This window comes from Mus musculus, chromosome 5 (assembly GCF_000001635.26).
Source record: "Mus musculus strain C57BL/6J chromosome 5, GRCm38.p6 C57BL/6J".
Lineage (NCBI taxonomy): Eukaryota > Metazoa > Chordata > Mammalia > Rodentia > Muridae > Mus > Mus musculus.
The window spans coordinates 41964156-41985438 of NC_000071.6; positions in this window are offsets into that span (position 1 = coordinate 41964156).

The following is a 21283-nucleotide window of genomic DNA, read 5'->3' on the forward strand; positions in this document are numbered from 1 at the left end:
TTAACTATTACAGACCATGATTGTTTGCATTAAGACACAAAGCACGTGCCCAGATGTCAATATTCCTGAAAGGTCGACAAGGGAGGAATTAGTAAGGTTTCATAAATTATGCAGATTCTACCTGCCAGGAGGTGCTATCCCAGCTGAGGCTGAGTTTTTGTAACTTGTCCAGAGACATGTAGAGCAATGAGACATTCTCAGTTTAGAATGACCATGTGTGTATAAACTATAAGCTAATCTGGCAGATAAATGGATTTATACTTAGGGTCAAAACAGTAACAACATAATTTCATAACAGCTCACAATTTCCTTTTCCTGCTGAAAAGGAGAGATGTCCTTTCTCCTTGGTTTCTTTGTGCTTGTAAGAAAACCCAGTTGTATATTTCAGTTGTGAGTGGAGAACAGTATTCTCTCACTTTGTTCCAATTTTCAGAGCATCACAAAAGAAGGAAAAGCATTTCAGTCATTTGGAAATTGTAATAAATGGAACTCTGGGCCTAGATATTTGCAGGGGACCTGAGCAATTATGGCTCTTTGATGTGTTTTGAAAAGAAAGCCCCCTCACAAGATTATCTCCCACTGAAACTGGCAGTCAGCAGGGGTACTGGGAAGCAAGCCTTGCTTTTCTTCCCCAAGGAGCTAAGATGCTGTTTCTCTTGCATAGTCCCTCTCCAGGAACCACACATCATTGCTTCTATGGGGTTGAGCATCATTGTTTGTTTTGACTTCTTTCTCTGTGTTCAAAGCATGTCAGTTCCTCTGGCATAGGCAGCTTGGTTTAAAAAGAAGTACACAGTGGATTTAGAAAATGAAGTACCTAGGTTTGATGCTCTCCACAGGCTTTGTGTCATTGCTTGCAAGTCATTATAACCAGCCCCTCATTTTTCATCCATGAACTAGACATGAGACCTTTTACACAGGGCCATGGTAGAGTGTGACAATATATGTGAAAATACATGCACATAAAATATATTATTACTTTCTTCTTCCTCCTCCTCCTTTTCCTGCTCTTCTTCCTCTTCCTCCTCCTCTTTTTCTTTATAAGTCTGATATAGGGTCTCACTTCACAGTTCATGGGACTACAGATGTGTGCCATACAGAGACACTTACTTTCCTTCATTATTTTCTCTCACATCTGTGTCTTTATTAAAATATTTTAGTCCAAATTGTTCTGTTAAGCTATAGACTACATGGTCGATACCACCAAAAGATGCCTCACTAATCATATGACCGGAGTACCAGAAGCATAGAAGTTCAGTAAATCATACTTTTCTTCCACTTTCTTATAATTTAGCGTCCTCTGTAAGAAGTCAATGATATTTGTTTCTAGCCTTCCAATTTATTTTATGTCTTAAAATGTGGGTCCACTTGATTTTCATATGAGACTTGGATCCACAATATTGCACACACAGTAAGGCATATCGTTTTGAAAATACTTAAAGAATTTTTGAAAACAATTTGCCTACTTTCTTTGGATTCATAACAGAGAAGTTTTTATAAAGTTTCATATCTCTAATAGATATTTGTGGGATCAATGTCATGATAAATGTACTTCTTGGATTCTAAGTTGGTCCTATAAGGGCTGGCTGATCACCAGTTGTGGCAGTTAACTTGATTATCATCTAGAACAGTAACTCTCAACCTTCCTAATGCTGCAACTTTTTTATACAGTTGTGATGACCCCAACCATAAAATTACTTCATTGCTACTTCATAACCTACATATCTGATATATGACTCCTGTGAAAGGGTTATTCAACCCCAAAGGGGTCATGACCCACAGGCTGAGAACCACTGACCTAGAAGGTTAGTGAAGTATACATTTGGGTGTGTCCTTGAAGGTGTTCCCAAGAGGATCATCTAAGGGGTCTGTCTTAAATGTATGTGGCATTGTCTTGCTATCCTTCAGGAAATAAAAGGGAAAAGGAGAAATCTGGAGACCACAGATTCTCTGTATCTGCCTCTGACCTGCACTGATGTAAACTGCTCTGCTTTGCCATATCATCCTGCCAATAACGGACTGACCTCCCTAGATCTGTGAGCCAGAATAAACCTTTCTTCTCCTAAGTTGTTTTCCTTGGAATTTCTTCATAGTTGTAGAAAGTGTGACTGGCCCACTACTCTTCATCTCTCTGTGCTTGTCAGTGCTGAGTACCTGAAAGAATTGTTTAACCACCTGGGGAAGAAGTTATGTGATTCTGTTTATTACTCTCTTTATATCTTAGAGAACTTGTGAAATAGTTGCCGTGGAATACAGATAATGGGATCCAGCCTCTGTCTTGTATTTTTTATATGGACACATGAAAAATAAAAGCATAGAGAACAAGCATGGAAAAATTTTTTAAAAATGAAAATCATGTCACATCATGCTTGGAAATTCACACTCATGTCTTCGTTATTGCACACTTCAGGGTTGTCTGGAAAGGGCAAAGCGAGAGGCTATAGCTCCTTCAGTGAGAGATGATAGGTTAAGACAAGAGATAGACAACCAGGGATGGCAGCAGAGAGGGATAAATCTTTCTCCTTGGGCACCTAACCCACCCCAACCCGCCAGCCAGACCTTGGCTTGTCCTAGAATTCACTCACCAAAGATGTTCTCCACACCATCCCCGTTAGGCTGACCTGCCTGAGTTACTACAACATCCAAGCAGAATTGGGGGAAGCTAGTGAAGGAATGTTTTAAGGACTGGCTCCAGAAGATGTGAGCACTGATTTCATATATGGATTAAAAAGCACAATGAAGCTTCATCCATAGGTTGCCAGTCAACCATCTATCAAGCTTGCCTTGCTTGAGGAAATGTCCAGGACCCATGGGCCTCTGACACTTCTGTATATTACTGATGGTAAATAAAGGAAATGGAGCTACAGATACAAACTGTTTGCTGCAGGAGTGTGGCTGGGCAGGCAAGGCTGTGTCTGGTGTTCCTGCCAGGAAACATACCAGCTGGTGATGTTCTTATGCCTGCTCTCCCCAGCTCCAACTGATGGGAAACAGTTCAGAGGACTGGTGTGCCAAGTCTCCCTTCCATTTCCCTCCAGTTTCCATTTTGGGTTTATATACTCTTGGCATGAGGGCTGCCCAGCTGTATGCCCTGCTTCTCAGGATTCTCACAGGGAAGCTGTGATGACTGGCTCTCTGGGTTGGAGAAGGAAAGTGGATAGCTTCTTGCACCTGCCCTGGTAAATATCGGGCATTTCTTTCTTCACCAATTATTCTGAGACTGAAGGACAAATGAATTAATTTTATTTTTTATTGCTGTGGGGCAGTTGGATTAGTTTTATGCTTAGAGGATACTCATAGTTAATGATAGTGTTTTATCTTGAGACGATATAGCCTGGATCCCATTTCAAAACTAGCCATCTGTCACCTCTATCATCTGGGCTCCTCAAACTGAAAGGCAATTGTAGACTTTGGACAACATGAGTCTGAATTTCTAAATTTCCAAATTATGTGGCTTTGGGAGCATAATGTCTCTAAATCTCTCAGTATCCTCTTTTGTAGGATGAAGAATGAGGATATAAATGTATGTATGTATGTATGTATGTATGTATGTATGTATATGTATATATATATATGTATATATATGTGTGTGTATGTATGTACCCATTTATCTATGTTTATCTGTCTTCTAAGCCTTAGTTTTAATTCTCTTATAGTTTATGACCCTTGAAATTGTGTAGAAATCTTATAGTTTTCTAAAATCACATTTTACAATGAGATGTTTATTACTTGGGTGTGCCAATACTTGTTTTTTTGACTATGTAATGTGTTTGTGTGTGAGCATGTGTGTGTGTGTGTGTGTGTGTGTGTGTGTGCTATATTCTGTTTTGAGAGACAGAAGACATCATGATGGTACTCAGGATGTTTGGGTTAGATCTTGTTTTTTCTTTTCCTCACTCACTGGTAACTTCCCCTAGGAAATGACTGAACAAATGACTGAACTTCTCTTTCTGTGCTTCAATTTCTCTTTGATAAGATGGAGATGATAGCCCTGCTTTCCACTCAGTGCTGCTATGAGATTCAGTGAATACCTAAACAATTAATACAACGACATTTTTATAAATGGCCGAGGCAGGGTTTTAACATTGGAAGTTTTGTCTGAAGAAGCTGTTTTCTGTTATGAATATTCTTGCTTCATATATGATTCAATTCAATTTCACAATCATTGAATTTTGTGTGTGATGTTTCTCTAATCTGTACTTCTCTTTCTGTCCTCAGTTTTCCTGTTTTTTTTTTCTACAGTAGTTCCACTTTACATGTTTAATACTGGTTTCCTATTTCCTTATATCACAAGAAGGAAGTTTCCCCTTTAACAAATGTGAATATACACAATGCACACATTTGCTCATCAGTACAGAAGCATACCTTGTAGTAAGCCAAAGAAGGAAGTTTGAATAGAGTAGAACTGTAATCTAGCAATTCCAAATTCAATAATATAGGAAGTAGGCAGATGAGGTAACCTACTAGAAAAGATAGAAGGGAAAATGAGCTTGATCTGTTTTGTCTTAAGAAAGAAAAAAAGTAGTTCTGTCTACTGAAAACCTGGGGAAGAAAGAACAACTTAGATGGAATGAAGAATCTTCACATTTAAACTGTGTGCTTTCAATACCATTCTGAAGGAAGGAACTGGGGCTTTTTGAGAAGTAGATGATTATAGGTGCGGGTCAGAAAATGTATTGGATGGTTCTGGAACATCTTGTTATAGCTGAAAACAGGAAAGCTATCAAAAGCCCTTAAGGTCAGCTTAAATGACTTTTGAACAATGAGAAGTTGTGAGAAATTTAAGTGTCAAATAAATAAAAGATGAAAACATTGAATTACATCATATGTGGTAAAAATTCTTGAGGTTAAAATGGTATTTTAAAAGCAACTGTTCACTGTGTAGTTTGGAAAATTCCGGAGCATCTATTAATTATTGAGAAAAGTGAAAATAAAGGGAAAGATGAAACACTTTGTCTTCTCTAGGCAAGCTATTCTTTAAGACAAACAAATGGTTGCATGGGAACATTTTTCTTCATAAAACCATGCCCAATAATAAATTAAGGAAAGAAATGTGAATTAGTACAGAGCTGTAATCTTTGATTCCAAACTAATTAATAAAGGCAGAGGCAGGTGCGGTGATTTATGTCTGTTATCCTAGCCTTTGTGAAGCTGAGCCACAAGTTGGGGCCAGTCTGGACTATATGAGTTCCAGGTTAGTGGGTTCTACAGAGTGAAACTCTATATGGAGAGAGAAAACAGAACAGAATGAACACGCGTAATAAGGATGTGAGCAGTTTTTTAGGTGGAATTCCAGTGGGGAGAACTATGGTGAGTTGATTTGGTTGATCCCATGGAAAGCCATCATGTTAACAGAGGCAATCATATGTGGGCAGAAAAGGAAGTTAAATGTAATCAAACCATTGAGTTGACCTCACAATTTTCAGAAAATGCTGGAGATAGAACACACAAAACACTATCTTAAATTTATAATGTGAGGAATTTACCAAAAAGTTACATATTAGTTAAACAAATAAATTATAAAGGGAAACCCGCAGATCTAAGGAAATTAAGAGACATGTTAACCACTACAATTAGGAAACAAATAAGCTCTGATCAGAGGGCTATTTTATAATGCTATGAAGGTAGTGTTAGTTTTTTTAGCCAAGTAATGATTTTGGGAAATTGTGCAGAGGGAGTCATTGCTCTGTGGTATGATCACTGATAAAAGATTTCTTATGAGCCAGTAAATAATTTCTCACCAATGGGGGAAAAGGTTCAAAAACTGTAATAAGCACAGAAAACAAAAGTACAATTATTTTCTATTGATTGCCTTAGCTTTGCCAAGCTATATTCACATCTCACATAGTTCACAATTTAAAGTGTAGCTTAAACTATATTTGTTATCAAACTCATAGAAATGTACAACACCACTGTTTTTAAATTATAGAATATTTCTATCACCCCAAAGGAAACTCTGTAGCTATTTAGTATCCCTTCTCCTTCATTCCTGTCAATTCTCAGCCATGTCAACTACCACAATAGATGGTTTCTCTAGGCAGAGAGACTATATTAAGATAAATTGACGAGAGTGTCCAGCATATCCAGCGTCTTGCTTAGGATTAAGGATAACAGTTGAGAGTTGGAAACGAATGTATGAGATTTCATTGTATTAATCTTTCAATTAATCTTGTCTATATTTGTGTTTTTCTCTAATCAATAAACAACTTTAAAATAAAACAAGAGCACACTCATCACCATATCCTCTTTTTTTTTCTTCTTCTTTTGGTTTTTTGAGACAGGGTTTTTCTGTATAGTCCTGACTCTCCTGGAACTCACTCTATAGACCAGGCTGGCCTCGAACTCAGAAATCCGCCTGACTCTGCCTCCCAAGTGCTGAGATTAAAGGCGCATGCCACCATGCCCGGCTACCATATCCTCTTTTTATGGATTGGTACAAACTCTGTACTCTCCCTTGAGTTTTCTTGTTCCTTTGTGCCAATTTTGGCCATATTAATGCAAGTGATGCATATTAATTCAGAGTTTGGTGGTCCAAATGGACAGATTTTTCGAGTTCTTTTTAAAAATTAATTAATTAATTAATTAACTTTTGTTAAAAGTCAGAAGTTATTTCATCCAAGTTCTTCTGTACCTGAAAGTAACCCCACATGCTTTCACGAATTTATGACCATTTCTGACACTCCTGTTCACTTGGTCTAGATAAGCATGTAACTATGTCTTTGAATGATTGATCATTTGATATTCCCTTGCCTATAGCCAAATAATAATAATGAAACAAAGCAAGCATAAAACTAAACAATAATTAGAAGTTGTGAGTTTTTGAAAAAGCATGTAAGGCATTTTAAGAACAATAAAGAACATAAGTTATGCCTCCGATGTAATAATGTTAAACTGCATAGAATAAAATGGGAAGTCTCTGCTCTTTGTCAAGTCTCAGCCATATCTTTGAAAGGGGAATCATAGGAATTGAAACAGAGACTGTCCCCTAGGGCTGAGCTATAATCAATCTCAGCCAGTGTGGAGGGCTTTAAAAGAAATAACCACTTAGGAAAAGTGAATTAATTGTTTGCATGGTAGAGTGACCAACAGTCACAATTATTCTAGAATTGAAGTCTCTTAGGATAAAAAATTTAAAGCTACAGACAGAGGTAGGAACACTGCCTCAGCAGTTCAGAATCAGTTTGCTGCTTTTCCAGAGGGCCTAAGCTGGGAGAGTCACAGCTACCTGCAATTCAGCTCCAGGGAACCTGATGCCCTCTTCTGGTTTCTACAGGCACCCACATGTGCTTGTGTGCATGCATGTACACTGTATAAATCAAGAATAACTGATTGCCTAATAAGATCATAGAAACAATTCTTCAAGAAAAATAAAGGTCTAGTTATATGGGTATAAATTTGAGAAAAAAGTACTTATTACCTCGAAGATCATTTTTCTTGTGCTATTACTTTTACATAGACAAATTTGGGTGGGAGATCATTTTACATTAAGAATTCTCCAACTTATAAAATCACCTTTCATGGTTTTCTACATTAAAGCTAACAGAGTCCCAGGAAAACAACTTCTCAAAGCCTCATGTCTAAGGCTTTACAGTGTCTAGACAACAGTATCAATATTAAAATTCCTTTACAGTTACTATTTTTGTTTTCAGAGAGATATTAGTGCATTCAAACACCTCAAATTCAGTGAAGACACCTCTTTTCCCTGAGTGGCTAAACGCTAACGTGTAATGCAGCTTTGCCTGTTTCATCCTGCATATATTTTTAGGATTTCTCATTTGTAATTTAAGAAATTTAAAACCGGCTCTCCTGCTCTATAAGAGCACATTGGAATTATATATTGCTAGCTTATACAAGAACAAATGTTGCTCCTCTATCATTTGTTTTTTCTATCTAAAATGAGCAGAGAGGGTCATTGTTCTGTTTATAGGATAGACAGCAGATCTCTTCTTTCTTTCTACAGGAACATAGAAAGCAGGAAAGGAACAGGTCCAATTGTGCATGACTTTAATCCCAGCACTTGGGAGGCAGAGGCAGAGGCAGAGGCAGAGGCAGAGGCAGAGGCAGAGGCAGAGGCAGAGGCAGAGGCAGAGGCAGAGGCAGAGGCAGAGGCAGAGGCAGAGGCAGAGGCAGAGGCAGAGGCAGAGAGGCAGAGAGGCAGAGAGGCAGAGAGGCAGAGAGGCAGAGAGGCAGAGAGGCAGAGAGGCAGAGAGGCAGAGAGGCAGAGAGGCAGAGAGGCAGAGAGGCAGAGAGGCAGAGAGGCAGAGAGGCAGAGAGGCAGAGAGGCAGAGAGGCAGAGAGGCAGAGAGGCAGAGAGGCAGAGAGGCAGAGAGGCAGAGAGGCAGAGAGGCAGAGAGGCAGAGAGGCAGAGAGGCAGAGAGGCAGAGAGGCAGAGAGGCAGAGGCAGAGGCAGAGGCAGAGGCAGAGGCAGAGGCAGAGGCAGAGGCAGAGGCAGAGGCAGAGGCAGAGGCAGAGGCAGAGGCAGAGGCAGAGGCAGAGGCAGAGGCAGAGGCAGAGGCAGGTTTATCTCTCTGAGTTGGAGGTCAGGTTGGTCTACCTGGTGTACTACAGGATAGCCTGTTATGGTGAGACCCTGTCTCAAAAAACCCTAAAAAGCTAAAAAAGTGGATGGAGGGGGGTTGACCCTCAGAAATAGGACATATGATTAATGCAGAGCATGCAAAATGTATGGGATCTATGGAATGAGCTCATTAGACTATCCAACTTTATTTAAAGTTGGGTTGGTATAAATGCATTATTTTTGTCAAAGTTTCCATTAACAGTCACTAGGTTACAAAGAAGACTTTATTAAGTAATTGCAATTGATGTCTTAGGGTGATGGAAGAGGAAAGACCATTAGTATTCTCATCCATTAATAGTTATGAGAATAAATATTAAGAAAATGGTGGAACTGCCACTGCTGTCTTAGGGTGCTTAAGGACAAGATGGGAGATAAAAAAGATACTCCCAAGAAAACCTGGTTGTTATGAGTGTGGACATTGCATTGCTGCTAAAAGGCTTTGGATTCAGGTCTGGGGGTACTAGAATCAGATCAGGACATGTTATAGAATGGTAGGACTTGGGTGCCTCCAGGCAGCCATGGAATTCATCCTGATCATTTCTATGGTGTAGTATCTCGTTGTAGCATTATTGGTGTTCAGAATGGATAATTCCTAGTGCTACAAGGCTTTTTGACAAATGGTTTAGCAGTCATCCCTGGCTTTTCCTACCCACTCAGTGGCAATATCCACTTCCACAGTCTGGACAAGCAAACATATCTGCAGACATTTCTAAATGTGCCTTGGAGGGAAGAGCCTCCTCCAACTGGGAATAAATGTTGTAGTCAGACTCACGAGCGGTAATAACTTGCTGCTTTGCACAGTCCAAGCTGAAGGCAGCAGAAATTCTCTCTGTGCTACAGAAAATTGTCTCCAGCAAAGTCTCTGCTTTGAAATTGTTCTTCTTAGCAGCTGGGGTCTTGATTTCCCCAAGGTGACTTACACAGCTGCATCTGTAGGAGTCAGTTGGTTATCTGTCTGTTCTGACAAGGCCCCTGGCGTATTTGAGGGAGGCACATCTTTGATTCATCAAAGCATGGTGCATGCACAATTACATCTCTGCATTGTGCTTGCCAAAGCAGGACAATCAGAACACTTTGATCCAAGGCTTGTTTTGTTCTGGTTGGTATCAGAAGTTCCCAACCTTAGATTGAATGGTGAAATTGATTGTATATTTCATTTATCATAAGCCATCCAGCTTGTACATCTATTCATCTTTTCATTTTTTTGGTCCATGTTCATAGGGAGTAGTCATACAGAATTCTTTAAAGTGTTTTCCATTGTGACTAGGCTTTCCAGAGTATGTTTGGGAGATACAGCTGAAGTCTCCTTGTCTTTCCGATGGAATGTCCAAATGGAGACCCTGGAGAGGTCTGGAGCTAGTGCTGTGTGCCTGGAGTTGAACTGCAGAAGAAGCCAAAATATCTGAGGAATATCTGTGGTCAAACATAAGGGAATAGTATAGAAGTCCAGAATGTAAAACTATTCAGGAGAAATATTTTCTGAAACAGAAGCACTAAAGGCAGATTGTAAAATTGAGATATAGAGTCCCTGTAGGGTGGGGGAGCAAAGAGAAGTCTCAGGACAGCCAGTGCTGTGAAGCAAGGCAGAACAAACACTGAGCGAGCACAAGCTGCTCACTGGGCGTGGTGCTCTGCCCCATCAGAAAGAATGTGTGGTGTAGGCTGTAACATCTGTAAACCGGGTAGAGAATGGTTATACAGCTTGATCAGAGTTCCATAGCTGAGCATAGAAGGACTAGAAATGGCAGGGTTAGAACTCTGGGGTATCTAATGCCAGAGCTGCACTATGGACCATTGGAGTCTGTGCCACTCTCTGAGCGGTACACTGACTCTGAATAGATTGTTATAATTTAAAGGACCAGAGAAAGAGATTAGGAAATTATTTTAACCATCCTCCAAGGGGTCAGTTTATGGAAGAGAAAGAAGCCCATGATCAAAGCAACCCAAGCTTAGCTAACATTAGTTGGTTTTCAGAATTTCACAGGATGATAGAGCTAAATACTCCAGGCCTTTAATTCTGTTTATTGTCTAGCAGAAGATGCTTGAGTTTGGTGAGCATCAAAGTACTAAAGATGGTGGGAGGTTAGCAGTTCTCTCTCCCAGCTGCCTGCAGTGTCTCCTGCCAGTAGAATGCTAGCTGGCAGCAATGCATTGTGCTCTTGAGAAGAATGTGGATTCTGTTGTTATGTGGGCCATCCTGCTAGATATATGCTAAATGAAAAAATGTTGCATAGGTTAAATTTAGCAGACTTGATCTGAACAAAGCAAAGTACCAGTTCATTAATCAGGCAGTATGTAGACACAGAGGAGGCTCTCATGTGGCTCCACCCATGTGTATAGTGGGTTGCATAGGAAGAGATTGGAAGCAGAGGAGAATTATTTTACTGGCTATAAGATTCATTCTGTCATGCCATAACTAGTTGGCTCCCTCTTATTGGTTAAAACTGGCTATTGCTAAACTTTAATTTGTCCATTGTCATGTTGTGTTTATGACCTTTGAACTGAGTACAGAAAAGGGGGCTTGAGTTTATGGGCTCCTGGCTAATCCGTTAACATAGCAGGTATGAATACATTTCTTTGTCTTCTATTTCATGCTCATCTTGTATGTGCTTTGTCCATTTTTGGGACTAAGATATTAAAATCTTTATCCATCGTTACAGAGTCTGTTTTGCTCTTTAGGTCTATCAGCTTTGTGTTTGTGTATATCATTTCAGAATTATTAGGTTATACCTGGTTATGAAAGTTATATCTCTCTGTGGGTAAACCTTTTCAACAGTATATAATGAAATGACCTACTTAGTTTCTCATACCAATTTTTGTCTTAAAGTGTACCATGTCTAACTTAAAGTATCACCCCAAATCTTTTGATTACTGCTTGCATGGTGTATTTGTTTCTTCTCTAGTTTTTTTTCCCCCCACTAAAAATTTTTTATTTTATGTATTTATGTTTTACCTACATGTATGCTAGTACACTGCAAGCATGTTTGGTGCCTGTAGAGGCCAGCAGAGGGCACTAGATCTGCCACAACTGGAGCTACAAATGGTGATGATCTGCCTTGTGGGTACTGGGACCAGCAACTGGGTACTCTGCAGGAGCAGTATGCAGTCTTAACTGTTGAGCTAGCTCTCATGCCCTCTTTCATCTACTTTTTAATCATTTGACTGATTTGTGTATTTTCTTTATTGAGCTTTCCCCCTTTATTGACTTTTTCTCTTTTTAGTTTATGTGGATTAGACTTAAAAACTTTTAGAATGTTAAGTTAATTCATATTCATAATATATTTCACTAATTCATGTTAAATTTCCCCTATTATTGGTAGATTTTATGTGTCCACGTTTTATTGAGAATTGTTGAATCTTAGTAGTTTTCCATTGTCAGGATAATGGTACTAATGACTCCAGAAATGGAGTGGGAATACTTCCCACTCCTATTTTATGTAAGATTGGTATTATTTCTTTTCTAAAAGTTCAACTAGACTCTCCATTTAAGCTACCTTAATTTGGAGTCTTTTCTACCCCAAGAATGCTTTCTTTCAATGGGAAATGTTCTGTCTTATAAGATGGTTTGGCCTGTCTTTTGAGTCATGTTAGGTTTAGCAGGTTTCTTTATTTCTTTTCTTTTTTTCCTTTTTTTTTTTAAGATTTATTTATTTATGTGTATGAGTACAATGCAGCTGTACTGATGGGTGTGAGCCATCATGTGATTGCTGGCAATTTGCATTCAGGACCTCTGCTCACTCTGGTCGACCCTGCTGTAGCTGTACTGATGGTTGTGAGCCATCATGTACTGGTTTCTGGGAATTTGAGCTCAGGACCTCTGCTCCCTCCAGTCGGCCTCACTCTATCCAGCCTAAAGATTTATTTATTATTGTATCTAAGTACACTGTAGCTGTCGTCAGACGCATCAGAAGAGGGCATCAGATCTCATTATGGATGGTTGTGAGTCACCCTATGTTTGCTGGGATTTGAACTCAGGATCTTCGGAAGAGTAGTCAGTGCTCTTAATTGCTGAACCATCTCTTCAGCCCTAGCAGGTTACATGTATGAGAGGTGGTCATTTGACAGGTTCATTTAGTTCACTCAAGCTATCAATTCTGTTGTCATACAATGTTACATTGTTTATAATATCATAGGTGGTTGTTGTTCTGTGGTTATCTGTACAATGTCCCAAGAACACTGTGATGGCTCACTTGGTTAGTTCTGACTTTCTTTTTGATCAGTCTAGCTACAGGTAGGTCATTTGTATTGATCTTTTTAAACCCTATGGTTGAAAAGGCTCACAGTTTTATTGATTTCTCTTTCTTGCTTTCTTTTTATTTTATTGATTTAATGCTTTTTATTACTTCTTTGGACTTTGGGGTTCAGTTTTTATTTTTCTATATTCTCAGCATGAATGTGAAGATAACAGATATTGGATATTTAGGGAGTTAGTGATGTAAGCATCTAGTGTTGCAAAACTTCCTCTGAATACTATTTTATTTGTATATCACAAATTTTGATAGGGTATATTTTATAAAGTCCCTTGTCAATTTCTTTTTGACACATAGTCCATTTTGAAATGTGCTGTTTTCTGAAGTTCCTAGTATCTTTTCATTTTATAGTAGACAGAGAGATGGATTGTGTACTTTCTATCCTTTGAAATGTTTTGAGATTTTCTTTATGAGCCAGATATGGCATATATTGGTAGATTTCCCATGTGTCCTTGACATCTCTAAGTTAAACTTTTTTGTGGTTCCTGCAGTGGTATGAATGAGAAATGTTCCTTTTCCCCATAGTCTTCAGTATTTGATCCCCAGTTTCTTTGGGGATCTTAGGTTGAGGCAACCTTGAGCGGGGAACTACATCACCTCGGGTGGTCTTTGAGATCAAAAGCCTCACACTACATCCAATTTGTTCTCTACTTCATATTTTCATTTGAAGACGTGAGCACTTGGAGTCCTGTTCTTGCTGCTGTGCCTGCATTTGCTGCTATGCCTCCTGTGGTGACTTGAAAAAACAATGACACCATGGCATTATATATTTGAACACTTGGTCTTCCGTTGGTAAAACTCTTTAGGAAGAATTAGGAATTGTGGCCTTATTAGAGGAGATGTGTCAGAGGGGTGGAGTGGGGTGGACTTTGAGGTTTCAAAAAAGCCCATGACATTCCTAGTTAGCTCTCTCTGCCACCCACCTGTGGGTGAAGATATCAACTCTCAGCTATTGCTCCAGTGACAGGCCTGCCTGCTGCCACATTTCCCACCATGATATTCTGAACCTGTAAGCCTTAAATAGACCCTTTCTTCTATATGTTGCCTTGGTCATGATGTCTTACCACAGCAATAGAAAAGTAACTAAGGCTCTTCTGCCCCACTGTGATGGATGGATGATTATCCTTCTAGGAACACAAACCAGAATAAATTCTCCCTTCTGCAAGTTGCCTTGGTCATTGTGTTTTATCACAGGAACAGAAAAATAACTAATACAATCACATTGATGAATCAGTTAAGTCAAATTGAAAGTAAGTATTGTTAACTCTATGATTTTATTATATCTAATTTTTCAGTTACCAGGAGAAGGAATGTAGATATTTCCAATCATAATTGAAAAATCTGTTCATTTCTTCTTTCATATTTATCAGGGTTTTTCTGTCCTCTTATTACTTTCTCATATTTTGAATTATTAAAATTTGATAAATTAGACCACTTATTAAGATAAAAATCTTTCTTTTAGTTCAAGATCATCCTTGACTGCATAATGAATACTTTTCTAGCCTAGGTTATTATCCTGTATCTAAAACAAAATAAATCAACCAAACAAATGAACCCACCCACCTCCTTAGTCACTAGGACTAGTATATTAGTTAATTGTCTGCTGCTGTGATGAACACTATGACCACGGTAACTTATAGAAGGAAGAGTTTATTTGGGTGTATGGTTTTAGAAGGTTAAGAGTTCATTATGGCAGAGAAAGATACCAGTAAGTTGCAGGCATTGTAGCAGGAATAGCTCATATCTGGAACCACAAATAGAAAGCAAATGAATAATGACATATAGCTTTTGAAACTCAAACCCTGTCCCCAGTGGCATATTTCTTACAGTAAGGCTATACTTCCTAACCCACCTAAATATCACCAATAACTGGGAACCAAGTGTTCAAACATCTGAGCTGATGGGGGACATTCTCATTAAATCCACCACAACTAGTAATAGAGTTTTGTTCTTAAATTTGTACTAACTTGATATGAATGAAGCCACTCAGATGTTCTTCTTATTAATATATGCATAGTACATCATTCTCTATGCTTCCAATTTTACAATGTAAAACTTAATAGTTTGTTTTTACTTGTAGTTTTTATTTACGTATTTTTATTTATTGTGGTGTGTGTATGCGCACGCACATTCTATGTGTCTGCATAGAATAACATGTATATGCTAGTACTTGAAGAATTTAAGAGAGGACTTTGGATCCCCTAGCACTGGAGTTACAGATAATTGTGAACCTTCATATGCATTCTGGGAACCCAACTGGTTCTTCTTTAAGAGCAGTAAGTACTCTTATTTTAATTTTAGGAGATTTACTTTTAATAAAAAGACCTCTCCACTGAGGGCTGCCATGTCTGCTCATTTCCACATGAGCAGATGCCCCTGATGCAGCCTAGAGCCATTCCCAATGCTTTAGGCATAACTCTGTGACATAGAAGCCACACAGGAAGAGTCCCTTGAGTATTGTTCCCCACGTCAGGGGCCAGAGGCAGAGAAAATGCTGACTGTTTTGGCTTTGGTAAGATGGGTCTTAAAGATACTACCAAGTGTCCACTCTGTTCTGAATGTCATGCACTGCTGACTGCTGGTCACCCCACTTGGGAGGGACCGCCATGTTCTTGTGCTTCTCAACCATGACCAGAAGGGCAACTCTTCTTCATGCTTCTTGGGTCCCAGATGCTATCAGGTTCTTAGCAAAATCATGGATGAGTGTTCTCATACTGCCTGAGAAGGCTTCTGTGAAGAACATTGGTGTGCTGACTCAATTGGATGTGATGCTGGGCTCCAAAGAGACCAGAGTACCAATTTTCTCTAACTGGTTCATTACAACTAGGATGTGGCTTCTGAAATCCTCCATGTTCTCATCCTTTATTTTGCCTGTATGTATGTTTTGTACAACATGCACATGATGGTGACCTTGGAGACCAGAGGATGATATCAGACTCCTGGAACTGGAGTTACACATGGTGATGAGCCTCTATATAGGTGTTGGCAGTAGAACGTCAATCTTCTAGAAGAGCAATTGGCCCTCTAAAACAAACAGAGCCAGTGTCCCAGTGTCTCTAGCCCTTATAATACATTTGAAAAGTTGTATGATACATCATTTCCCTTGATTGTTTTCTAGATACTTTTGAAGAATTAGAACACAAGCAAAGGGTTTTTGTTTGTTTTAAACAGAGACCTATCTTCCAAACTGACCTATGCTGCTTTGAGTGGACCCAAGTTTGCGTGAGATGCCATTTACTTTTTCTCCACAGAACTCCAGTTAACCTTTCCTGCATGCAGAGCATTCACTAATCTCAGAACTTTTCTCATGTAAGAACATTTTTGAAGGATATTTCCACTGGATACAAAGTGTCATTTTTCTTCCAGCACATTGCAGCTGCTCCGTTGTCTTTTGTCTTGTGCTCTTGGTGGTGAGAGCATGGCAGCCATTCTTATCTCTGTTTGCCTAAGTGGAACGTCCCTGTCCCTTTTCTACCTGTAGCTCCCTTTAAGAGTCTTCTCTATGTTTCTAGATAGCAGTAATTTTATCATGCACATCACAATATTGTTTTCTTTTGTTTCTCTTTTGCTTTGCACTGGAAATTTTGACTGAGTGTATATGGTTTTAATCACATTTGGATAAGATGGCAGCCTTTGTTTCTTTAAATATTACTTCCTGTCTCTCCTTTCCTGATTCAAGTTGCATTTATATTAGACTCAAACATGTTGATGTTGTCCCTGCTGTACTGATACCTTCCCTGTGTCATTCCCCCATTATCGTTTCACTTTCTGCCTAAGTTCTTGTGGCTTCTATTGTTATGTTTTCCCATCTGATATCTAACCTGTTATTATTTCTATGCTGTGTGTGTGTATTTTAAATTTTAGATCATATTTACTTGCGGCTCTAGGATACTCCTTTGAGTTTTTTATTTTCTCCTTATCACGTCCATGGACTTTTGTAAATTCATTGAACGTATTCAGAATAGCTCCCTTAAGATGCTAGTCTGGCAGTCCCACCGTTGTTGACATTTCTGGGACAAAAGACATTACATTGCCTATGCACAGACATATCAGTTTAATCTGTAGAAAATCTCAGTGTCAGTTGCTAGCATAGTTGGTTTTAAGACCTGGGACAACAATAATATAAAGAAAGAGAGGTTTATTTTTTTGTGTGTAAAAGTGTTAGGAGACAAGCAGCTGCTGCTTCTGATTCAATAGCTTGGTAACATAAAGAATATGATAATTTCTTTTGTTGTTTCCCTTATGATGCTAACCTCATTGTTCTAAGAAAATGCCAAACCTCTAGATATCATAGTTACATCTCAAGTAGAAAAAGAAAAAAACTTACTCTCACCACATGAATTTATTTTGCAGGTCAAATTGAGAACCATTCCTCTAGTTGATTTAGACCACTGAGAAGTCTTCTTGGGCTCTGAGATGGCTTGGGGCTTTGAGAGCAGAAGGATGGCAGACAATGACAGATATCATATACTTGTTCTGCAGGTAAAGTGAACTTGACAAAATGGTTGATCTCCATCATGTGGGAAATTTGGTGAGTTGTCTTCCAGGACAGTCCAAAACAACCTGTGCAACCTCTGATGTTGCTTAGATACCCTATAGGAGGTTTAGAATTAAGTTATTAGATGCTTTCATACTATAATTTGAGTGGTTTTTCAAAGACATAGGGACATTCTGATTGCCGGGAGTGTATGGTGGCAAGCAAGGATGGGAAAGGCCATAGAAAATGGAAGAAAATAGTACATAAATTGCTAATTAACTGGGGGATACATCTTTGTCTTAAAAACATTTCCTTTGAGCTACATGACCAATCTTAAAAAAAAAAACAACCAAAAAACCTGTTTCTTTATCACAAGTTAAGAGATAATGGTACATTTATTTGGAGGTTCTCTAGAGTTTAGGTCAAGGCCACTTGAAGACTGAAAAAAATTGAGGATATTGGAAATGTTCTGTTTAAACTTGCGGCAGCTTTTGAGGTTTACAATTTTAAATATTAAAATTGAGAGCTAAGACGGTATAAATTGATTAAAATGGCAAAATGTGTTGCATGTTAAAAATATGTAACATGGGACCTGGAAAGATGATTCATCCATTAAGAACTCTCTCTACTTCCCCAGAGGACCTGGGTTCTGCTCTGGGCACTCTCATCTGGTAGCTCACAACTTCCTGTAACCACAGATCCAGAGGATCTGATGCCTCTTTTGGCCTCTGCAAGCACCCATGTACATGTGGCATGTATGAAAGCAGACTCATACATATACATTTAAAAGAAGGAGACATTTAAAACTTTATAATAGTCATTCCTATGTATTAAATACACATGTATATATGTGTATATGTATGATATGTGTATGAATGTTTGTGTGTGTTTTATGATGTCTGTATATGTGATATGTGCATGATGGGTATATTGATATATATGTATTATATATACATATATATATATGTTTGTCTGTGTGTGCGTGTATGATATATATACACACATATATATGGTGTGTGTATATGATATGTATGTACATATATATGTGGACACATATGTATATTATGTTGTGCACATATTTATGCATGCTTGATGTGTATAGGTTTAGGTGTGTATGTGTGGGTATATGTGTGTGCACTTTGGAGATATATATATATATATATATATACACATATATATATATGTGTGTGTGTATATGCATGTATTTTATAAGTATATGTATGTGTATTTATGATGTCTATAACATGTGTAGAGGACAGCTTTTTGAGTTAAATTTCTGCTTCCACCTTTGCTCTGCTTTTGCCTTTCTGGTTATCAAACTCAGGTTGTCAGGCCAGTGAGGCAAGTATGTTTTCACCCATGAGGCATGTCATAGACCTTAAACTTTCATAGTCTTTAAAATATGTTTCTCAAAATAATCAGATCTTAGAAAACAGTGATATTATTTTACATTTGTCCCAGTCTATTCTAGTCTCACAGATGCCTCAAGATTGTCTGCCATATCTCTGATTCAGTTTGCTTTACTTTTGTGTGTTGACTTGGCTCTGGACATCCTGATAAACTAAATGAATCCATCTCTGTGTTTGTGTGTGTGTGAGACGGGGGGAGGGGGGCGGATCACAAACAACACTTGATTGCATTAATAAGGACAGTTCTGCTGTCGTCCATGCCCATGAAGCATCTCTGATGGTTTCCACAGCAGGCAGAGAGAACTGTTAGTTGAGGACTGAGTTTTGGGAAGGGTGAATCCATGTTCCAGTTTTGCATCACAGAAAGAGTTTCACCAACACTCTTAGCCTTCTAGAGCTGCTGTTAGGATTATGGAAGTTCTCTTAATTTAGTGCAGATTTTAATATGTAAGCAAGGCCAATTAAAATTTTTGCTCAGCAAGTGAACCATGTGCTACAACTTCCCCACTTTTTCTTTGGAGGAGAAGTCACTTTTGGAGTATTTTGTTCAAGAGCATAGGAAGCAAATCTTTGCATTTATTGATAGAGCCTTGCCTTAATATTTATACCAAAATAACCCCTTCGGGAAGTATGATGAATGTAAAGCATCCACATCATAATGAATCATTTTCTCCCCCACTCCCTCACTTCTCTCAGAACAAAGGGTACGGGCTAGACACCTTTATCAGTCCCATTTCACACACCGGGCAAGTAAGACTCAGAGGTTAAACAACTTTGCTAAGTCAGAATTTCCAGAGCAAACCTTTATCTCCTGACTCCACATTCTGTGCCTTTGAAGTCTCCTCCTTGCCTCTCGGTTCTGATTTCCTTGCATTAATATGCATGCTGTGCACCTGCTCTCTGGGAGGCGGGTTTGCCTGCATCAGCTTTTGAAGTTGGTGCTGGAACTTGTTTTTATTAAGGATGGAAAATTCACTGAATAGACAGATAGCCAGGATGGCCTTTCCATTGCATGCTGGGTAAGTGTAATTATCTATGTGCTGGTAATTTGATCAAAGAAGCAATAACTATGTAGAAATGACCCTAAGAAAATGGGATCTGAGAAGGGGGCAGCGGTCATCAACTTCGTGCCAGAAGACCTCAGGCTTATTCAAATTTTGATGTAGGAAGTTTCTGTGGGATGAGAAGAAAAGGTCTGCTTCAGATGTTAATAAATTCTGCAGCTGACCCCAGTGTAGTAGGAGGCTGGCCAGGAAGTGTAAATTCAGTATCATTAGCAGAGAAGTGAAGATGAAGCCCTAGTGACTTCTGGGAGATTGATACAGGCAAGAAAGAGAGGGATGAAGGAGAAGAGCTAATAGTGGGAAGGCTTGTCAGAATTCTTAGCCCCTTGTATTGTCAAGAGTCTCAGAAGATATTGGGTTGTAAAGTGAATAAAATTTAATAAAAAAAAGTGTCTCAAAAAAAAAAAGGCTAAAGATGCTCTCATTTGATGCAGACTGGCCTTGTTCTTTGGCAAGATTCTATACCAAGCACTTCACATTCAGTTATTATTATTAGTTTTGAAAACTGAGCATCCAACCCAGGGCCAGGCACATACAAGACAAGTGCTTTGCCACTGACCTAAACCCTCAAAGATTCTGTTTCATTTAGTGTTTATAGTAATAGCATGGGGGACTTTGCTGTTAATATTGTTAATTATTATTTGAAAATTTCTTACACAAATGCATTGCAGTTTGGTCATATCCACTCTCCCTCTGCAAATTATCGTGGGCCTCCTAAAATGTCGCCTTTTCAACTTTTTTCTTAAAAAAAATAAGACAAATAGAAACCCACTGAGTTTCATTAGTGTGGTCTTTCTTGTACATGAGTGTGTAGCCAACAACTATTTTACAGTTAAGAAAGTGTAATTCAAGAAGGTCAAATAATTTTTGAATGGTCATAGAGCTAGTCAGCGATCCACTATCTAAACTTAGTCTGATATTAGTGTCAAGAGAACTGCAGTGGACCATATTAGACAGCATACTATCACATTAACTTCACAAAATGAAAGGCATTTACCAAAGGTCTTTGTATGTGTTAGACTTCTCATAGCTGTGGGATAAGAAATCCCACCCAATCTAAATTAAAAATAAGGCATTTTGTGGCAGGTATGCTGTGTAGTTTTTGTCCAGCTAACACAAACCTAGACATATCTTGGAAGAAGGAGCTTCTCTTGAGAAAGAGCCTATACCGGTTCAGCCTGTGTGCTAGTCTATGAGGCATTTTCTTGATTAATGATTTAGGCAGGAAGACTGAGCCCACCATAGGAGGTTGGGTTTTGGGTTGTAGGGAAAAGCAAGATAAGCATGCCGTGAAAAGCATGGCTAGTAAGCAGTGTTTCTTCATGATTTCCGCCTCAGCCTGCCTTAGGTTACTGACTGGAGTTCTTGTCCCGACTTTAGTGGTTGATTGTGAATGATAAAATAAACCTTTTCCTTTGCCACTTTCTTTTGGTTGTGCAATAGAAAGTAAAGTAAGACTTACTACATTAAAGGATCTTCTTTCTGAAATTCTCTTACCTGTTTTT